The sequence below is a fragment of the Pinus tabuliformis genome, chromosome 6 (assembly GCF_031772625.1).
Source record: "Pinus tabuliformis cultivar Carrire ecotype Pingquan chromosome 6, CPIR1, whole genome shotgun sequence".
Taxonomy (NCBI): Eukaryota; Viridiplantae; Streptophyta; class Pinopsida; order Pinales; family Pinaceae; genus Pinus; species Pinus tabuliformis.
Genome location: NC_142292.1, coordinates 893,433,056 through 893,456,174, shown reverse-complemented (window position 1 = coordinate 893,456,174; position 23,119 = coordinate 893,433,056).

Below are 23,119 nucleotides of genomic sequence, written 5' to 3'. Positions count from 1 at the left end.
TCATACAATACATCCATGTAAACCTGTTATCCCTAATATTCCAACGTTATAGCCACATCCGCCTGCTCTTCCCAAGAGATGAACTAGCTCCATGCAGTGGAGAAGCCAAGGTGTGCTACAATATTTTCCAAGCTCTCTCCAAGATAGTCTCATTGGAAGCTTGGCTGACCCAGATCTTATACAATAAGTTATGAGGTTCTATTTATAGAAAAGGGTGGGGTGATCCTTGACATTCCCCTTTGTGACAGTTCATCTACCCTCATGACTCTTCATCTACTCTATGACTGTTACATCCAACTATTGACACTAGAACTTCCACTTGACCTGATGTTACATTACAATGCACATGTGCTCATGTGAGAAAAAATAGCTTGAGAAAGCCATGCAAGACATCATTGAGACTCAGTCCATTGAGGTTAGACCAACTCTTTGACATGCTTGTGATGGTTAAGATGGTGAGCTGATGCCAAGATTTGTCATCCGTGATGGTGTTCATGCACCCCATGGTGACATCTTGCTGAAACGAATTCATGCCTCTGTTGCAATGAGTGCATTGTTTCGACTCCTTCATCCAACTCGTTTGCTAACATGTGCATGGTCTTCATGGGTGCAGCTGAACCGACAACACACTGATGCATAGTTTATGTTCTAATCTTCAAGTGTGTGCTGGTGGTCATGCACATCAACTTGCTAAAGTACATGTTCAGCTCCAGTTGGACTTGCCTCTTGTCTTTGCCTTGGTGAGTGTCCTGAATGGGTTGGATCACATGCGTGCGCACAATGACATGCATGTTGATGAATCCCTTACATGCGATCAACAACAGTTCTCACCATGTTTGCTCCGTGCCAGCTGCTAGGATGGATCTTTAACATATACGGGCACAATTTCATCTGTGAGTGCATGTTGTGTCCACTGTTGTTCTTGTTCCTGTTGCAACTCATTCATCTGTCTGTGCAACTTCATGTTCTTTCCTGAGTTGTTGCTTCAACACATGAAAATCCTTCTTTCTTTACATTCTCTATCTTCGTGCGATCTTCATGTCATGATGTTACCTCATAACCCGAGTCTCCAAAGTTGCTTTCACCATCAGTGGATCTGCTTGAGCTCGCAACTTTGTTTTGCCTCTGTGTTGTTAACAACCTTCCTCTTGCATTCGTTGCATTCATTGCATTTGTTGCATTCATTGTGTTTGTTGCGTTTGTTGCATTCATTGCATTCGTTGCATTTGTTGCACTCAGTATGCTGCCTTCAGCTACTGTTGATGATGTTGCTCAACGTGATGGTGCTGCTGCCATATCTTGATGTCCTTGTCTACGAAAAACTTGATATCTTCATGAGTAGGCAAGTTCATAGACATTTGATCGACTGCATCTCCAAGTGTGCTCTGAACGGTGTCTTCAACTCTACTCTCTTGGAAACCGTTGTACCTATACTGCTGAGAGGCAAATGAACACCTGCAATACCTGGAGACATGGAAACACTCATGGAAAGCAATCTATCAGTCGAAAACCAAAATGAACCAATGAGAACTGACTTGCAACATTCCTGTGTCACTAATCATGAATGTTGCACAATTTCGACAGGGAGGTCGGGAGACTGACTGCCAAGACTGCACAAGGCACAGTTCGGGCTAGTGGGAGACTGACTGACTGTTGGAATTTCCGCGATGCATAATCTCACCTGGCAATGTCTACAGGCTCAATGACTACATTGTGTAATTTTCTGGGCCAGTAGTCACTGTCCCTAAAAAATGTGCAAAACAAATCTGTAGGATAGTCCTTGGAAAGAAATACACATTTCCTAAGAGGAAGACAGAGCTTTCCCTCTCAGGATTGCATATTGCTGTCTTGGTGAGGCAGAGTCCGAGCCAGGGCTACCCAGACTCGCCGACGAGCAACTGAAAGAAAATGTGGAAGTGAATGCATGGCGACACTAAGTCTAAGAATAAGTGAATGGTCATGCATGAAAATGGTGAATGACATATTCGGGAAATGTAACAACATGCGTGTCGATGAGGCGAGTCACTGAATGTTAGGGTCCCACCCTAACCCCCTTATTTATGTAATAGGATCGAGTCATAGTTATAGATAAGTAAAGAGTCAATAAAACCCATATTAATAATTGTAAGTGGTTAACCCGCATTTAATGAAGGGACCACAGTTAGTTGCAAATGGGCCATGGTATTAGATAGATGGTATTAATAAGAACCATGGTATTGCCCCATGGTATTGCATGTATGAATCCTATATAAAGGACAGAGACTCCCCTCGAGGAGCATCGTGTCTTATTTTGTATTGAGCTCAGATCTATTGGAGGTTTCCCCCTCGAAGAGGCAAGTGAACATTTATTTCTGAATAATAAAATACTTGCTATTATTTCTCATTGTTCTATGTTCTGGATATATTTCTTCACATATTTGGTATTCTGGTATCATCTTGCAGGTTAAGAGCATAATAATTGGTATCAGAGCGATTTCCAGGGCCGGTGGGATCTCCAATTTTTAGCAAAAATTTTTTTGGCTAGAGATGTGTTTCGACGTCTTTAAACCATGGGATCTATCATTGAGCGCATAAACCTATGGATTTGGGGAGGAATGAACGCAGGAAATGCAAGAGGTGGTCATGCTTGTTGGACTCCCTTCTAACCCCTGTGGGTACCCCTTCGAGTAGCAGCGCATTAGACAAAACCACGCACGGACTGTCTTCCAAGTACCCTCTGGGTATATCAGAAGCCCCCTAGCTCCCCTGAAACCTCGCCATAGATAAACCGTCGGTCATCTTGCTACTACAGTACACCGAGAACAGCACTCGTAAAGATTACTCGTGCGTACGATAGGGTAGTTGGGCGTACGACTAAGGGTATAGTTGATCTTCCTTGGTTAGTGCCCTAAAAAATTGGGCCGAGTACTATTGTCAGACCCTTACGTATATTGTGATCTATAGCACCTAACACTCCTAGAGGCCATAGTTCCCTAATCTATCTCTGGATCACGCATAATATTTTCCAAATCATATCTCACAAGTGGGGTTTTTGTCACTGCAACAGCAATCAGTTCTGCCATTCAGATCTCTCAGATCCATCAGATCCACAGCAGCAATCAGTTCTGCCATTCAGATCTCTCAGATCCATCAGATCCACCATCTAGATCTGAGTAGTTGTGTGGGTTCCTATACCTGGGCGTGATTTTCGTAGGACTTTTGGCAGCATTGACATTTCTGGGATTCGGCTACTGCAGTATTCCTAAGCAAGGAGTAAAACTCCGTTCGGAGTAAAAAAAAAGTTTGAGACCCCCCGGGTGCTTATTAGTGACTTAGCCCATAAGAATTAGGATGACGAGCTGAGCAAGGTGGTACCATTCAATTGTTAGTGCCAAAAAATTTGGGCGGTCCCAAATTTCAAGTACATCACCTCAGTGCATGGTACAAACTAGAGCTCAAGCAATGGTGAATGAGAGGATGGACAGCCTTGAATCAGCCTTGAAAGAGGTAGTGTCGTAGCTGAAGGATTTAAATGCAACACTCTCTAAGGGCAAGGTGGAGGCATGCGAGGAGGCATATATTGGCACTGAAAATAGTGAGGGTGAGTCTAGCCAGTCTCTTCACATCTTTGGCACCCACCAACAATCCCATCTGCGACCACCCAAGCTGGACATGTATAAATTTGATGGCTCTCACCTGGCTGCATGGATAGCACAAATGGAGCAATATTTCAATCTAAATTACATCCTAGATAATGCGACTCAACTTAGTGTGGGTATCATGTACTTGGACAATGAAAGATGGCAATGGTGGCAATGGCATCAACGTTGCTATGGAAGGCCCTTGACTTGGGAGACATTCAAAAAATCTCTTATGGATCGCTTTGACCATGAATCTGCCTTTTTGGGTCATCTCACTAAGCTCCGATAGACAGGAACAATGAATGAATATATTACAGCCTTTGAAGCCTTAGCTTTCCGCACTGGAGGTCTACAAGATGAGTTCTACACAGAATGTTTTGTTAGTGGTCTTAAAGAAGCCATACAAGCCCACGTTCGACTGCACCACCCTAGCTCATGGCTGCAGGCTTGCAGGATAGCTCGTGAAGTAGAATGTGCGTTAGCGGCCCAGTCCAATCGCCCAAATTTCATCGCCAAGGGTCGCCCCCATAGGCTCAAAGCACTACCCAAACACTCAAGGTTCAAAAGGTGTCACCTGTAGAAATGGTGGAAAGAAGAAAGCAAGGATTATGTTACTACTGTGATGAGAAATACTCCCCTGGGCATAAATGCAAGGAGCCCAAATTCTTTCAAATTGATGCCACTGATCACAGTTCAGCGGAGGAATCCCCAGCACTTGAGGAACCAGAGGAGGAAGAAGAGGACAACCAACAGGACAATGTACCTGATGAACCAATTATCTCACTGCATTCTTTGGCAGGGATTTCTTTGCCTCAAACTCTCAAAATCAGAGGCTTTATTAAGCATCGCCTAGTAGTAGTCTTGATTCATAGTGGAATTACACATAATTTTATCCATCAAAGAGTCACAGAAGTAGTGAATTGTTTTCTCCGAGCAGTGTCTAACTTCTAGGTCCAAATTACTGATGGGGGAACAATGAAATGTGAAGGCCGCTATGAAAATGTCAAACTTCAAATGGGGGATTATAAGTTAAAGACCCACATGTTTGCCATACACATGGGAGGGTGAGACATTGTCCTTGGTGTTGAATGGCTTCGCACACTTAGCCCAATCACAATAGATTTCCAGGAGTTATGTATGAGCTTTAAGCAGAACAACCACACACATACCCTCCGCGGACTCCAGGCGGGAGCTCCCTCTATCATCAGCTCACATCGAATGGAAAAATTGTTAAAAAAGGGCCACCATGGAGTTATAGCTCAATTTAATGCCATCCAGGCCTTCGAACCCAATTCTCTTCAAATTCATCCTAAGATGCAACAGATCTTAAATAACCATCTGCCAGTCTTTGACAAGCCTCATGAGCTTCCACCCTCGAGAGGGGAACATGATCATAGCATCACTTTGGTCCCAGGGGCCCAACCACCAAATGTGCGGCCATATAGATATCTGTTTGCCCAAAAGAATGAAATAGAAAAAATAATCAAGGAACTTTTGGAAGCAGGCGTCATTCGTCCCAACATTAGTCCTTATTCATCGCCGGTGGTCATGGTGCTCAAGAAATATGGGGAATGGCGTATGTGTCCAGACTTCAAGGCCCTTAATAAGTTGATAGTCAAAGATAAATTTCCCATCCCGGTTGTTGATGATTTGCTGGATGAACTAAATGGGGCTTAATTCTTTACTAAGCTTGATCTTCGCTTCACCAAATTTGCATGAAAGAAGTCATCATTCCAAAGACTGCTTTCTGAACTCATGAAGGCCATTATGAGTTCTTGGTCATGCCATTCGGTCTTTGTAATGCCCCATCCACTTTTCAGAGCCCGATGAACCACCTGCTCAAACCATATCTTAGAAAATTTTTCCTTGTTTTCTTTGATGACATCCTCATCTATAGTCACACCTGGGCCGCACATCTTCAACATGTATATTTGCTCTTGCAACTGCTCCGCAAGCATAAATTATTTGTCAAGATGTCCAAGTGTTCTTTTGGCATGGAAGAAGTTGAGTATTTGGGCCACATTGTGGGGTGTGAAGGTGTCAGGGTGGACCCTAAAAAGATCGAGGCAATGCAGGATTGGCCTCAACCTAATGCCTTGAAGAGCTTGAGAGGATTTTTGGGTCTCACAGGCTACTATCACAAATTTGTTCACAATTATGGTCGCATTGCGAGACCCCTCACTCAACTCCTCAAGAAAAATTCATTCCTCTGGAATGATGAAGCACAACAAGCCTTTACAGCTCTCAAAAATTCCATGTGTTCCACTCCAGTCTTAGCACTACTTGACTTCACCAAATATTTTGTGATTGAATGTGATGCTTCAGGTACGGGTATTGGGGCGGTCTTAATGCAGGAAGGTCGACCCTTGGCCTTCAAAAGCCAACAACTACGTGGGAAGAATCTGGGAAAATATACCTATGAGAAGGAGATGATGGCCATCTTACATGTAGTAGATACCTGGCAACCATACTTATTGGGGCAATGTTTCCAAATCCGCACAGACCATCAAAGCCTTAAATATTTTTTGGAGCAATGCCTATCCTCACCACAACAAAATAAATGGCTCGCCAAAATGCTGGGATATGATTATGAGATAATTTACAAGAAAGGGCGCAAAAATATTGTAGCAGATGCATTATCCCACCAATTTGAGGAGGAAAGTACCCTGCTTGCAATTTCCCTTCCCATTCCAGAATGGATTGAAGAGGCTCGCAAGGAATGGTTTTCACATCCCTGGCTCTCCCAACTCATTACTCAATTGAAAGCGGATCCAAATTCCACAGAGGGCTACTCATGGCAGGATGAGATTCTTCGCTACAAGGATAGAGTTGTAATATCACCAACATCCACCCTCAAAAGCTGCATTTTGGCAAAGTTGCACTCATCCCCCACTGCAGGACATTCAGGCTTTCAGAAGATGTATGCTCACACTCGAAGATAATTTTTTGGACAGGCATGAAAAAGGAAATTCTTACTTTTGTAGCTGAATGCGACGTCTATTAGCGCCACAAAGGAGAAACAGTCAAATCACCATGCACATTACAGCCATTGCCCATCCCCGCATCAATCTGGACGGAGGTTTCTACGGATTTCGTTATGGGTCTTCCAAAGTCAGGAAACAAGTCAGTCATCATGGTGGTTGTCGACAAACTTTCTAAGTATGCTCATTTTTGCGCCCTACCCCACCCTTTTACACCGACTTTGGTCGCTCAATCTTTCATGGATCAGATCTTCAAATTGCATGGCATGCCCACTTCCATTGTGTCTGATTGTGACCTGGTCTTCACCAGTAACTTTTGGCAAGAACTTCAGGCTACAAGGTACCCAACTACAACTCAGTACTTCCTGTCATCCACAAACTGATGGTCAAACTGAAGTAGTCAAAAAATGTCTGGAAACCTACCTTAGGTGTTTCACTTCAGAAAAGCAACATCTCTAGGCATAGTGGTTACCTCTAGCTGAATGGCGGTATAACACCAACTATCATGCCACCACTAAAATGAATCCATATGAAGCAGTTTATGGTCAAATCCCTCCTTCCCCTACTTCTTATATCAAGGGATGCTTGAAGGTACAAGTAGTGGATCAAGTCCTATAGAACCGCACAACCATGCTGGCCCATCTTCGAGAGAATCTTCATCAAGATCAAAACTGCATGAAGTAACAGGTAGATCAACATCACTTAGAACGCCAATTTCAAGAAGGGGATCAGGTATTTTTGAGGCTGCAACCATATAAGCAAACATCACTCAAAGACAAGGGTTGTCAGAAACTATCTCCAAAATTCTACGGATCGTATCAAGTACTTCAGCGCATTGGAGAAGTTGCCTACAAGCTAGCTCTGCCACCCACTACAAAAATCCATCTAGTTTTCCATGTCTCATGCCTAAAGAAGGTGATTGGGAACAATTGCAAAATTCAAATCAGTCTACCTGAACTGGATGAAGAAGGGTCAATCTAGCTCCAACCTGAACAGGTTTTGGACACACGAGAATGGCACCTGTGGCCGCATGATCAAGGAAGTCCTCGTCAAGTGGAAAGACACATCTCCAGAAGATGCAACCTGGGAACTAGCCACTATTCTTCAGCAATTTATGTAGCTTCAACCTTGAGGACAAGGCTATTCTTATGGGGAAGGGAATGTTAGGGTCCCACCCTAACCCCCTTATTTATGTAATAGGATCGAGTTATAGTTATAGATAAGTAAAGAGTCAATAAAGCCCATATTAATAATTGTAAGTGGTTAACCTACATTTAATGAAGGGACCACAGTTAGTTGCAAATGGGCCATGGTATTAGATAGATGGTATTAATAAGAACCATGGTATTACCCCATGGTATTGCACGTATGAATCCTATATAAAGGATAGAAACTCCCCTCGAGGAGCATCGTGTCTTATTTTGTATTGAGCTCAGCTCTATTGGAGGTTGCCCCCTCGAAGAGGCAAGTGAACATTGCTTTCTAAATAATAAAATACTTGCTGTTATTTCTCATTGTTCTATGTTCTGGGTATATTTCTTTGCATATTTGGTATTTTGGTATTGTCTTGCCGGTTAAGAGCATAACACCGAATTGGCGACCGTTCGTGAAAATATTTTCATGCATGTGACAATAGTGAGATGTTGATGAAAACTTAAACAATGCTAGTACAAGCTAGTATCTGTCAAAATGATAGCAAGCACTCATTGAAATCAAGAATACAACGTTCATATGAAGTAAAACACAGAAATCACCAGAAATGCAACACAAGTCATGGAAAGCGTGCTTACCCCAAAAAAACTAATTTGAATGTGTCGACAGTTCCTAGATGTGATGTGGGATGTCAGAGCTATAAGGTTGATGTGAGGAATGAGCTTTGTGGCATCCAGTTGATGAGTGTTGATAACATCTAGGTTGTGACATGCATGCCACAAATCTAAGGAAAGTGACACTTGATGGTAGGTTTCTGAAACGATTCTTGCATGTAACCTCCAACTGCTAAAAATGGATCCCTGAAACAAAGGATGCCTTTGCATGTTGCCCTGGGAGAAGCAGCCCATGCATGCAAGTCATTTTTTCTCGGTCTCATAGGGAACTGATCAACTCAGCTGCACATGTAAGGGACTGCTTGAATACTAGGAGAAAATGCACATTTCTCTCTGGGATTTGGGCTAGCTGCCCAGGACATTTGTGCAATTTCTGGGCAGAGCATCTGATTGTTACCCAGATTTGCGCAAATTCTGAGCTAAGCAGCCCTATTGGGAAAATTGCGTGATTTTCATTGTGAGTGTTGATTGCCAGAATTACGCAATTCTAGAGCCTAATTTCAGGATTACGCAATATCTGGAGGGAAGGTTGGTTTCCCTCTAGAATTGCACAATTTCTTAGGGGAGCTGCTCAGCCTGCAAATGGACCAAGTTTGGGTGATCAGTCTATGAGGGGAACACATTGGGCTGTGATCGACAGGCTACCTTATTACAAGCAGAACATTGAAACTTGTGAACTTGATGAGGCAAGGCAATCTGCTATGAAGGTTGGAAGGGAGGCTCCAAACTGAAGCTAAGGAAAGAATTTGGAGGGTGGTTGTAGCTACTACAATAGGCCAATAGTAAGTGATCCATATCCCCTAGTCTTAAAGGTTTAGCGTGGATGAAAATTTAACTATTTTGGTGAAAGGAAGGAGGAGGATAGAGGAGAATCCTCCCTAAGGAAGCGTAATAATCCAATGGGAACTAATTGACATCCATTCCATCAAATGGATTCATCCCCACTACCACCATAAAATTTGTTACTAGCAAGCCAATAGCCACCAGTAGTGTATAATCGTGAGTCACATTGTGTATCTTGCGATACCATACAACCTTTCAAATCTACATTGAACTTGATTCACATCTATACTTTTCATTTTTATATTGTAAACAATTCCATTTAAATAGAGGTAAGTGTGATCCTTAACACCTTAATAAGAGTGGAAAGATAGAGTGCATCAAAGTAAACTTGTACAATGGAATAATAGAGCCAAGTGTACCATGGACAGAACAAAGTTCCCCCTACCAGGATAGGTAATCATTAGCACCCGTCCCACATTACTCCCTGATAAGCCCCAAAAATGGGTAACTTATTGGGCTCATTTTGCCTACTGTTCTTCATCAATCCACCACTTTTCATAGTTTATGTGGAGAAGTTCCAAAACCTTCTTCATTTGATCCAATCCATATGGGTATATGTTTAATCCTTTTAGCCCCATAGGTCTATTGTGTTTGGGTGGTGTGGGACCTGACATAAAAAAGTTGGGTTAAGTGATACAATAGGGGGATAACTACCATCAGGATAGTCGTTCTCACTGGAAGCACAGGTAGGCACCCATCAATGGGAAAACCCATAGAGACAATACCAAAGGATAATGTTAGAAGCTCCCATATATGTCTCTTCCATTCTTTTCAAAAATAAAGAGAGAGTGAAAGCCTTTTCTATCCAATTATCTCTAATTAGTGCAACTTGAAATTCAACTAGTAGCTAAACCCGTAGTGAAGTCCTATTTCATCAATTTTCTATGGGGTGTTTCCTTATTTAGCCTGGGCCTATGGAGGCTTATTTCCTAGATGCATATTGAAAAACTATAAAAGATAAAGGGATCAGGAAACCCAACAAAACTACTACCAGTAGATACAACTTGCTACCCTTAATTCTAAACATAATACCCATTAGACATAGAAAGGAGATGACTATTTTATGGGCCCACCCATTGGAGATAAATATTTTGTTACCCATTGCATAGAGTCCCCAAGCCATTTGACATTGCGGATAGTCACTCCTTGGCATAGTTTCTAGTCTACATATCACTTCTATAAGTCTCACTTACTTTTTTTGTGATGACTAAAGGGAGGAGTGACCCTTAACAACCTTGTTCCATAGGGCCCACTTTCAAGGTGATAGGCTAGGTCATAGTTATAGCCTTTTCTATATATAAGCCTTTCATCTGAGGTTAAGAGAGATGGATCTATTGTTAAGTGCTACAAAAGAATCCCACAATAAGGGAGTATAAGGGTAATCATTGGATCCTTGCATGTGACTAAGATAGGTCAAAATGTTTCTATTTTACGAAATGAATTCATTTGTAAAGTCCATATCAATTGTGTGTGTCCCCTAAGCTAGCTCCATCAAATAAGCTATAGGTTGTGTCCATACAGGAAGAAGGGGGACTATAGCTCTTCAAGTTCATATTGTTGTTCCAAGTCTATGGTCCAGACCTCCACGATCGACTTTAGATTCAGATGCTGCTAGTTAGTTGATTAGTGTTCGAAATATATTCACTCCCATATCTACGTAAGAATCACAGTGATACATCCTTGCCATTCATTTTCTTTACTAGTGTAACCATTTCGACTTTCTTCCATTTTCAAAACCTCTTTTTGATGGGTATGATAAAAAACCTATCATCAAGGCATGAAAATAGAGTTTATTCTTACTGGAACATGTCATTTTAGGAAGGTTACCTAGTGTAGGATGTTGTTAATTGAGGTTCGACCAAATCTGCATATATATGTTGAACTTGTCTATTTGAGTTAATAACACCATTCCCTAAGTACACCCCATTTGATGAATATAAAATCCAAATCTTCCCATGTTAGTTTGTTTATGGTTGGGCATATTTCCAAAACATCCTATTTTTGATCTTTTGGATTAAAAACTATGGAATCGATGAAACAAGACTCATTGTGGATCTAAAAATGATATTATTGTTAATAAATCTTAGGGCTTTCACCCTCATCTTTCAATATTCTCTCTTTTCTCTTAACCTTTGACCTTTCATATAGTTTAAATATCATTCCCAAGTGTTGTTGCTCTAAGTGTTTCTCTAGGTGCTCCAATCCAGGTGTTTTCCAATGGGAGATAACGTCTCATCCATTGAGCGGTAGCGAACAACGATCCTCATTAGTATGGAAGTGGTAGTGATCATTCAAGGGTTGAATGTAGGAATGCCATGGTGTTTCGTATTTGCAAGGGTATTCATATGTAGGAACCAGTTTCATATCGGCAAGTCATGAAGGAAATTTTTTGATTTACTGCCTTGTTCAGTAAGGTTACTCCCTAGGGTTAGGATTTCGATGATTGAGAGGCTCGACCAAACACCATGGTAAAATAACACAACCATGCCTTCATGTTCCACATATAATAATGGTGGGTATATGCCTAGGCCTATTTCAATTTAGACCTTTATTTTGATCCAACAAAAACCAAATGTTTCTGTGGATCAGTAACATGTCTAACATGAGCGTTGGGAAGATAATTCAGTAACTTAAGTTTGTGGTAAGTTGTTACATTCACAAACATAAGGGTCCTTGTTAACATGGAGCTGTATTTCCCATTGGGGTTCCATATCTAATAGGACCAACATGAGGTTCCATTACCGAGAGGGTAAGGTAGGACATGAACGAGGTTCAAAAATAGAGAGTAGTAGTGCCTTATGAGGTTAGGTTTCACAACTGATAGGGGTTGGCACTATAAATATCCCACATGAATGAGGCCATAGTAATAACTCCACCATCGTGCGGTTACCATCTATCAATAGAGTCCTGCTGGGAGATGTCCATAGAGCAGAGACATAAGTGAAGCTAGTCCCCTAAACTCTAGCAAAGAAATGTGTCTGTGTAATTCCTAAGATTATTTATGTCCTTGCATGGAGACATTTACCTTGTCCTTGGGTTACTAGTAATCATCATATTAAAGAGGGTAGGAGATCTACTTAGCACCCACCCATGGTTTACTCCACAGGGAGAGTCATGATACACATTCACCATATGGTCCCATTAATATGTGATATTTCGTGCATATATTCAAATTTCCACATTCTATTTATTATGTATTCCATTCAAATCATCATAGCTCCATGAAAGCCCTGTAGTTAGGCCATTATATATTGTTGCCCTTTAATCTAATTATTCCATGTAAATAAGCTTTTAGAAAATAGCTTATTATATCACTTAATTCCATGCACACACTATGCATTGTCTTAAACCTATTATTATATAAACATATTGTTATATGGTAGGTCGTGCCAGGTGTAATGCCAGTATTCAATCAAAGTTAGAACATATGATATTTGCATCGACACATCCTTTCCATTGTTGTAAGAATTTTTAATCTATTCCCTAAAATTTCACCGGCCTCTATGAATAAGACAATCCTATAGGAAGGAGGATGTGCATCTTTAGCTCTACATACATCTCTACATAAGGGAATGTTTCTTCTACTTGGACTGGATTGATGGAATACCTGGTTCAGAGCAAGCACAAATATGAAAGTTTTATCTTATAGGTTATGAATGCCCCTACACCTAGGCCCACCTAAGCAAATATTAAATATAATAAAATACCCATTTCACAACCTAAATCCAAACCATTTCATTGGTGGATCCATAAGATATAGTAAGCTCAACATGCCTTCACAACTCTATCTAATTCATCCCTATAAGCCGACTCGCTTCTGCTCAGAGGCAAGCATATGTTGTAAATTTATTTTCTTTTAGGTCATGTTAGTTAGGTCTGGTATGGCACCAAAACCATGACAGTATGAGGTTCCACCACTACCAATAGTGTACCACTACACTATCAAGTGAATTGAGTTAAGTCGTGTTGACGGTAGTGGACCTGCCAACATGTGAGGGGATCTCCCCAGTAAGAAGTCCCAATTAGACCTCAGACCGTTTGGTGTAGGAGTCCCAGCTGGGTCATATAGCAATGCCTTGACCGTGATTTCCCACAAAGGCAAGTAAGATAACTCTGTTGGTAGTAAGGGTGTGACAGTTCCAGTGAGTCAAGGAAGGCGCATGAGAAGTTCTAACAGATGTGGGTTGAGATGAGTGAGCCCCTTCACAACTTGTAACAGTACTCAGATGGGAAGGGAACACATGAGTGAAGATGCATCACAAGCTGGAAAATAATTCAGTTAGAAATCCAAAGTGATGGTTAAACTAATCAACACATTTCAGAAAGATTCATACATGCTCATACAGAACAGTCCATACATGTGTGCATAAGAAAGCAAATACATATGCCATTAGGAGTAAACAAGATAGTTGGAATACAATACAACATATGCATGAAATGTGCTGGCTCTTATTATATAAAGAAGTGTAAGTTCTAGTCATACAATACATCCATGTAAACCTGTTATCCCTAATATTCCAACGTTATAGCCACATCCGCCTGCTCTTCCCAAGAGATGAACTAGCTCCATGCAGTGGAGAAGCCAAGGTGTGCTACAATATTTTCCAAGCTCTCTCCAAGATAGTCTCATTGGAAGCTTGGCTGACCCAGATCTTATACAATAAGTTATGAGGTTCTATTTATAGAAAAGGGTGGGGTGATCCTTGACATTCCCCTTTGTGACAGTTCATCTACCCTCATGACTCTTCATCTACTCTATGACTGTTACATCCAACTATTGACACTAGAACTTCCACTTGACCTGATGTTACATTACAATGCACATGTGCTCATGTGAGAAAAAATAGCTTGAGAAAGCCATGCAAGACATCATTGAGACTCAGTCCATTGAGGTTAGACCAACTCTTTGACATGCTTGTGATGGTTAAGATGGTGAGCTGATGCCAAGATTTGTCATCCGTGATGGTGTTCATGCACCCCATGGTGACATCTTGCTGAAACGAATTCATGCCTCTGTTGCAATGAGTGCATTGTTTCGACTCCTTCATCCAACTCGTTTGCTAACATGTGCATGGTCTTCATGGGTGCAGCTGAACCGACAACACACTGATGCATAGTTTATGTTCTAATCTTCAAGTGTGTGCTGGTGGTCATGCACATCAACTTGCTAAAGTACATGTTCAGCTCCAGTTGGACTTGCCTCTTGTCTTTGCCTTGGTGAGTGTCCTGAATGGGTTGGATCACATGCGTGCGCACAATGACATGCATGTTGATGAATCCCTTACATGCGATCAACAACAGTTCTCACCATGTTTGCTCCGTGCCAGCTGCTAGGATGGATCTTTAACATATACGGGCACAATTTCATCTGTGAGTGCATGTTGTGTCCACTGTTGTTCTTGTTCCTGTTGCAACTCATTCATCTGTCTGTGCAACTTCATGTTCTTTCCTGAGTTGTTGCTTCAACACATGAAAATCCTTCTTTCTTTACATTCTCTATCTTCGTGCGATCTTCATGTCATGATGTTACCTCATAACCCGAGTCTCCAAAGTTGCTTTCACCATCAGTGGATCTGCTTGAGCTCGCAACTTTGTTTTGCCTCTGTGTTGTTAACAACCTTCCTCTTGCATTCGTTGCATTCATTGCATTTGTTGCATTCATTGTGTTTGTTGCGTTTGTTGCATTCATTGCATTCGTTGCATTTGTTGCACTCAGTATGCTGCCTTCAGCTACTGTTGATGATGTTGCTCAACGTGATGGTGCTGCTGCCATATCTTGATGTCCTTGTCTACGAAAAACTTGATATCTTCATGAGTAGGCAAGTTCATAGACATTTGATCGACTGCATCTCCAAGTGTGCTCTGAACGGTGTCTTCAACTCTACTCTCTTGGAAACCGTTGTACCTATACTGCTGAGAGGCAAATGAACACCTGCAATACCTGGAGACATGGAAACACTCATGGAAAGCAATCTATCAGTCGAAAACCAAAATGAACCAATGAGAACTGACTTGCAACATTCCTGTGTCACTAATCATGAATGTTGCACAATTTCGACAGGGAGGTCGGGAGACTGACTGCCAAGACTGCACAAGGCACAGTTCGGGCTAGTGGGAGACTGACTGACTGTTGGAATTTCCGCGATGCATAATCTCACCTGGCAATGTCTACAGGCTCAATGACTACATTGTGTAATTTTCTGGGCCAGTAGTCACTGTCCCTCAAAAATGTGCAAAACAGATCTGTAGGATAGTCCTTGGAAAGAAATACACATTTCCTAAGAGGAAGACAGAGCTTTCCCTCTCAGGATTGCATATTGCTGTCTTGGTGAGGCAGAGTCCGAGCCAGGGCTACCCAGACTCGCCGACGAGCAACTGAAAGAAAATGTGGAAGTGAATGCATGGCGACACTAAGTCTAAGAATAAGTGAATGGTCATGCATGAAAATGGTGAATGACATATTCGGGAAATGTAACAACATGCGTGTCGATGAGGCGAGTCACTGAATGTTAGGGTCCCACCCTAACCCCCTTATTTATGTAATAGGATCGAGTCATAGTTATAGATAAGTAAAGAGTCAATAAAACCCATATTAATAATTGTAAGTGGTTAACCCGCATTTAATGAAGGGACCACAGTTAGTTGCAAATGGGCCATGGTATTAGATAGATGGTATTAATAAGAACCATGGTATTGCCCCATGGTATTGCATGTATGAATCCTATATAAAGGACAGAGACTCCCCTCGAGGAGCATCGTGTCTTATTTTGTATTGAGCTCAGATCTATTGGAGGTTTCCCCCTCGAAGAGGCAAGTGAACATTTATTTCTGAATAATAAAATACTTGCTATTATTTCTCATTGTTCTATGTTCTGGATATATTTCTTCACATATTTGGTATTCTGGTATCATCTTGCAGGTTAAGAGCATAATAATTGGTATCAGAGCGATTTCCAGGGCTGGTGGGATCTCCAATTTTTAGCAAAAATTTTTTTGGCTAGAGATGTGTTTCGACGTCTTTAAACCATGGGATCTATCATTGAGCGCATAAACCTATGGATTTGGGGAGGAATGAACGCAGGAAATGCAAGAGGTGGTCATGCTTGTTGGACTCCCTTCTAACCCCTGTGGGTACCCCTTCGAGTAGCAGCGCATTAGACAAAACCACGCACGGACTGTCTTCCAAGTACCCTCTGGGTATATCAGAAGCCCCCTAGCTCCCCTGAAACCTCGCCATAGATAAACCGTCGGTCATCTTGCTACTACAGTACACCGAGAACAGCACTCGTAAAGATTACTCGTGCGTACGATAGGGTAGTTGGGCGTACGACTAAGGGTATAGTTGATCTTCCTTGGTTAGTGCCCTAAAAAATTGGGCCGAGTACTATTGTCAGACCCTTACGTATATTGTGATCTATAGCACCTAACACTCCTAGAGGCCATAGTTCCCTAATCTATCTCTGGATCACGCATAATATTTTCCAAATCATATCTCACAAGTGGGGTTTTTGTCACTGCAACAGCAATCAGTTCTGCCATTCAGATCTCTCAGATCCATCAGATCCACAGCAGCAATCAGTTCTGCCATTCAGATCTCTCAAATCCATCAGATCCACCATCTAGATCTGAGTAGTTGTGTGGGTTCCTATACCTGGGCGTGATTTTCGTAGGACTTTTGGCAGCATTGACATTTCTGGGATTCGGCTACTGCAGTATTCCTAAGCAAGGAGTAAAACTCCGTTCGGAGTAAAAAAAAAGTTTGAGACCCCCCGGGTGCTTATTAGTGACTTAGCCCATAAGAATTAGGATGACGAGCTGAGCAAGGTGGTACCATTCAATTGTTAGTGCCAAAAAATTTGGGCGGTCCCAAATTTCAAGTACATCACCTCAGTGCATGGTACAAACTAGAGCTCAAGCAATGGTGAATGAGAGGATGGACAGCCTTGAATCAGCCTTGAAAGAGGTAGTGTCGTAGCTGACGGATTTAAATGCAACACTCTCTAAGGGCAAGGTGGAGGCATGCGAGGAGGCATATATTGGCACTGAAAATAGTGAGGGTGAGTCTAGCCAGTCTCTTCACATCTTTGGCACCCACCAACATTCCCATCTGCGACCACCCAAACTGGACATGTATAAATTTGATGGCTCTCACCTGGCTGCATGGATAGCACAAATGGAGCAATATTTCGATCTAAATTACATCCTAGATAATGCGACTCAACTTAGTGTGGGTATCATGTACTTGGACAATGAAAGATGGCAATGGTGGCAATGGCATCAACGTTGCTATGGAAGGCCCTTGACTTGGGAGACATTCAAAAAATATCTTATGGATCGCTTTGACCATGAATCTGCCTTTTTGGGTCATCTCACTAAGCTCTGATAGACAGGAACAATGAATGAATATATTACAGCCTTTGAAGCCTTAGCTTTCCGCACTGTAGGTCTACAAGATGAGTTCTACACAGAATGTTTTGTTAGTGGTCTTAAAGAAGCCATACAAGCCCACGTTCGACTGCGCCACCCTAGATCATGGCTGCAGGCTTGCAGGATAGCTCGTGAAGTAGAATGTGCGTTAGCGGCCCAGTCCAATCGCCCAAATTTCATCGCCAAGGGCCGCCCCCATAGGCTCAAAGCACTACCCAAACACTCAAGGTTCAAAAGGTGTCAACTGTAGAAATGGTGGAAAGAAGAAAGCAAGGATTATGTTACTACTGTGATGAGAAATACTCCCCTGGGCATAAATGCAAGGAGCCCAAATTCTTTCAAATTGATGCCACTGATCACAGTTCAGCGGAGGAATCCCCAACACTTGAGGAACCAGAGGAGGAAGAAGAGGACAACCAACAGGACAATGTACCTGATGAACCAGTTATCTCACTGCATTCTTTGGCAGGGATTTCTTTGCCTCAAACTCTCAAAATCAGAGGCTTTATTAAGCATCGCCTAGTAGTAGTCTTGATTGATAGTGGAATTACACATAATTTTATCCATCAAAGAGTCACAGAAGTAGTGAATTGTTTTCTCCGAGCAGTGTCTAACTTCTAGGTCCAAATTACTGATGGGGGAACAATGAAATGTGAAGGCCGCTATGAAAATGTCAAACTTCAAATGGGGGATTATAAGTTAAAGACCCACATGTTTGCCATACACATGGGAGGGTGAGACATTGTCCTTGGTGTTGAATGGCTTCGCACACTTAGCCCAATCACAATAGATTTCCAGGAGTTATGTATGAGCTTTAAGCAGAACAACCACACACATACCCTCCGCGGACTCCAGGCGGGAGCTCCCTCTATCATCAGCTCACATCGAATGGAAAAATTGTTAAAACAGGGCCACCATGGAGTTATAGCTCAATTTAATGCCATCCAGGCCTTCGAACCCAATTCTCTTCAAATTCATCCTAAGATGCAACAGATCTTAAATAACCATCTGCCAGTCTTTGACAAGCCTCATGAGGTTCCACCCTCGAGAGGGGAACATGATCATAGCATCACTTTGGTCCCAGGGGCCCAACCACCAAATGTGCGTACATATAGATATCTGTTTGCCCAAAAGAATGAAATAGAAAAAATAATTAAGGAACTTTTGGAAGCAGGCGTCATTCGTCCCAACATTAGTCCTTATTCATTGCCGATGGTCATGGTGCTCAAGAGATATGGGGAATGGCGTATGTGTCCAGACTTCAAGGCCCTTAATAAGTTGATAGTCAAAGATAAATTTCCCATCCCGGTTGTTGATGATTTGCTGGATGAACTAAATGGGGCTTAATTCTTTACTAAGCTTGATCTTCGCTTCACCAAATTTGCATGAAAGAAGTCATCATTCCAAAGACTGCTTTCTGAACTCATGAAGGCCATTATGAGTTCTTGGTCATGCCATTCGGTCTTTGTAATGCCCCATCCACTTTTCAGAGCCCGATGAACCACCTGCTCAAACCATATCTTAGAAAATTTTTCCTTGTTTTCTTTGATGACATCCTCATCTATAGTCGCACCTGGGCCGCACATCTTCAACATGTATATTTGCTCTTGCAACTGCTCCGCAAGCATAAATTATTTGTCAAGATGTCCAAGTGTTCTTTTGGCATGGAAGAAGTTGAGTATTTGGGCCACATTGTGGGGTGTGAAGGTGTCAGGGTGGACCCTAAAAAGATCGAGGCAATGCAGGATTGGCCTCAACCTAATGCCTTGAAGAGCTTGAGAGGATTTTTGGGTCTCACAGGCTACTATCACAAATTTGTTCACAATTATGGTCGCATTGCGAGACCCCTCACTCAACTCCTCAAGAAAAATTCATTCCTCTGGAATGATGAAGCACAACAAGCCTTTACAGCTCTCAAAAATTCCATGTGTTCCACTCCAGTCTTAGCACTACTTGACTTCACCAAATATTTTGTGATTGAATGTGATGCTTCAGGTACGGGTATTGGGGCGGTCTTAATGCAGGAAGGTCGACCCTTGGCCTTCAAAAGCCAACAACTAAGTGGGAAGAATCTGGGAAAATATACCTATGAGAAGGAGATGATGGCCATCTTACATGTAGTAGATACCTGGCAACCATACTTATTGGGGCAATGTTTCCAAATCCGCACAGACCATCAAAGCCTTAAATATTTTTTGGAGCAATGCCTATCCTCACCACAACAAAATAAATGGCTCGCCAAAATGCTGGGATATGATTATGAGATAATTTACAAGAAAGGGCGCAAAAATATTGTAGCAGATGCATTATCCCACCAATTTGAGGAGGAAAGTACCCTGCTTGCAATTTCCCTTCCCATTCCAGAATGGATTGAAGAGGCTCGCAAGGAATGGTTTTCACATCCCTGGCTCTCCCAACTCATTACTCAATTGCAAGCGGATCCAAATTCCACAGAGGGCTACTCATGGCAGGATGAGATTCTTCGCTACAAGGATAGAGTTGTAATATCACCAACATCCACCCTCAAAAGCTGCATTTTGGCAAAGTTGCACTCATCCCCCACTGCAGGACATTCAGGCTTTCAGAAGATGTATGCTCACACTCGAAGATAATTTTTTGGACAGGCATGAAAAAGGAAATTCTTACTTTTGTAGCTGAATGCGACGTCTATTAGCGCCACAAAGGAGAAACAGTCAAATCACCAGGCACATTACAGCCATTGCCCATCCCCGCATCAATCTGGACGGAGGTTTCTATGGATTTCGTTATGGGTCTTCCAAAGTCAGGAAACAAGTCAGTCATCATGGTGGTTGTCGACAAACTTTCTAAGTATGCTCATTTTTGCGCCCTACCCCACCCTTTTACACCGACTTTGGTCGCTCAATCTTTCATGGATCAGATCTTCAAATTGCATGGCATGCCCACTTCCATTGTGTCTGATTGTGACCTGGTCTTCACCAGTAACTTTTGGCAAGAACTTCAGGCTACAAGGTACCCAACTACAACTCAGTACTTCCTGTCATCCACAAACTGATGGTCAAACTGAAGTAGTCAAAAAATGTCTGGAAACCTACCTTAGGTGTTTCACTTCAGAAAAGCAACATCTCTAGGCATAGTGGTTACCTCTAGCTGAATGGCGGTATAACACCAACTATCATGCCACCACTAAAATGAATCCATATGAAGCAGTTTATGGTCAAATCCCTCCTTCCCCTACTTCTTATATCAAGGGATGCTTGAAGGTACAAGTAGTGGATCAAGTCCTATAGAACCGCACAACCATGCTGGCCCATCTTCGAGAGAATCTTCATCAAGATCAAAACTGCATGAAGTAACAGGTAGATCAACATCACTTAGAACGCCAATTTCAAGAAGGGGATCAGGTATTTTTGAGGCTGCAACCATATAAGCAAACATCACTCAAAGACAAGGGTTGTCAGAAACTATCTCCAAAATTCTACGGATCGTATCAAGTACTTCAGCGCATTGGAGAAGTTGCCTACAAGCTAGCTCTGCCACCCACTACAAAAATCCATCTAGTTTTCCATGTCTCATGCCTAAAGAAGGTGATTGGGAACAATTGCAAAATTCAAATCAGTCTACCTGAACTGGATGAAGAAGGGTCAATCTAGCTCCAACCTGAACAGGTTTTGGACACACGAGAATGGCACCTGTGGCCGCATGATCAAGGAAGTCCTCGTCAAGTGGAAAGACACATCTCCAGAAGATGCAACCTGGGAACCAGCCACTATTCTTCAGCAGTTTCTGTAGCTTCAACCTTGAGGACAAGGCTATTCTTATGGGGAAGGGAATGTTAGGGTCCCACCCTAACCCCCTTATTTATGTAATAGGATCGAGTTATAGTTATAGATAAGTAAAGAGTCAATAAAGCCCATATTAATAATTGTAAGTGGTTAACCTACATTTAATGAAGGGACCACAGTTAGTTGCAAATGGGCCATGGTATTAGATAGATGGTATTAATAAGAACCATGGTATTACCCCATGGTATTGCACGTATGAATCCTATATAAAGGATAGAAACTCCCCTCGAGGAGCATCGTGTCTTATTTTGTATTGAGCTCAGCTCTATTGGAGGTTGCCCCCTCGAAGAGGCAAGTGAACATTGCTTTCTAAATAATAAAATACTTGCTGTTATTTCTCATTGTTCTATGTTCTGGGTATATTTCTTTGCATATTTGGTATTTTGGTATTGTCTTGCCGGTTAAGAGCATAACACCGAATTGGCGACCGTTCGTGAAAATATTTTCATGCATGTGACAATAGTGAGATGTTGATGAAAACTTAAACAATGCTAGTACAAGCTAGTATCTGTCAAAATGATAGCAAGCACTCATTGAAATCAAGAAGACAACGTTCATATGAAGTAAAACACAGAAATCACCAGAAATGCAACACAAGTCATGGAAAGCGTGCTTACCCCAAAAAAACTAATTTGAATGTGTCGACAGTTCCTAGATGTGATGTGGGATGTCAGAGCTATAAGGTTGATGTGAGGAATGAGCTTTGTGGCATCCAGTTGATGAGTGTTGATAACATCTAGGTTGTGACATGCATGCCACAAATCTAAGGAAAGTGACACTTGATGGTAGGTTTCTGAAACGATTCTTGCATGTAACCTCCAACTGCTAAAAATGGATCCCTGAAACAAAGGATGCCTTTGCATGTTGCCCTGGGAGAAGCAGCCCATGCATGCAAGTCATTTTTTCTCGGTCTCATAGGGAACTGATCAACTCAGCTGCACATGTAAGGGACTGCTTGAATACTAGGAGAAAATGCACATTTCTCTCTGGGATTTGGGCTAGCTGCCCAGGACATTTGTGCAATTTCTGGGCAGAGCATCTGATTGTTACCCAGATTTGCGCAAATTCTGAGCTAAGCAGCCCTATTGGGAAAATTGCGTGATTTTCATTGTGAGTGTTGATTGCCAGAATTACGCAATTCTAGAGCCTAATTTCAGGATTACGCAATATCTGGAGGGAAGGTTGGTTTCCCTCTAGAATTGCACAATTTCTTAGGGGAGCTGCTCAGCCTGCAAATGGACCAAGTTTGGGTGATCAGTCTATGAGGGGAACACATTGGGCTGTGATCGACAGGCTACCTTATTACAAGCAGAACATTGAAACTTGTGAACTTGATGAGGCAAGGCAATCTGCTATGAAGGTTGGAAGGGAGGCTCCAAACTGAAGCTAAGGAAAGAATTTGGAGGGTGGTTGTAGCTACTACAATAGGCCAATAGTAAGTGATCCATATCCCCTAGTCTTAAAGGTTTAGCGTGGATGAAAATTTAACTATTTTGGTGAAAGGAAGGAGGAGGATAGAGGAGAATCCTCCCTAAGGAAGCGTAATAATCCAATGGGAACTAATTGACATCCATTCCATCAAATGGATTCATCCCCAC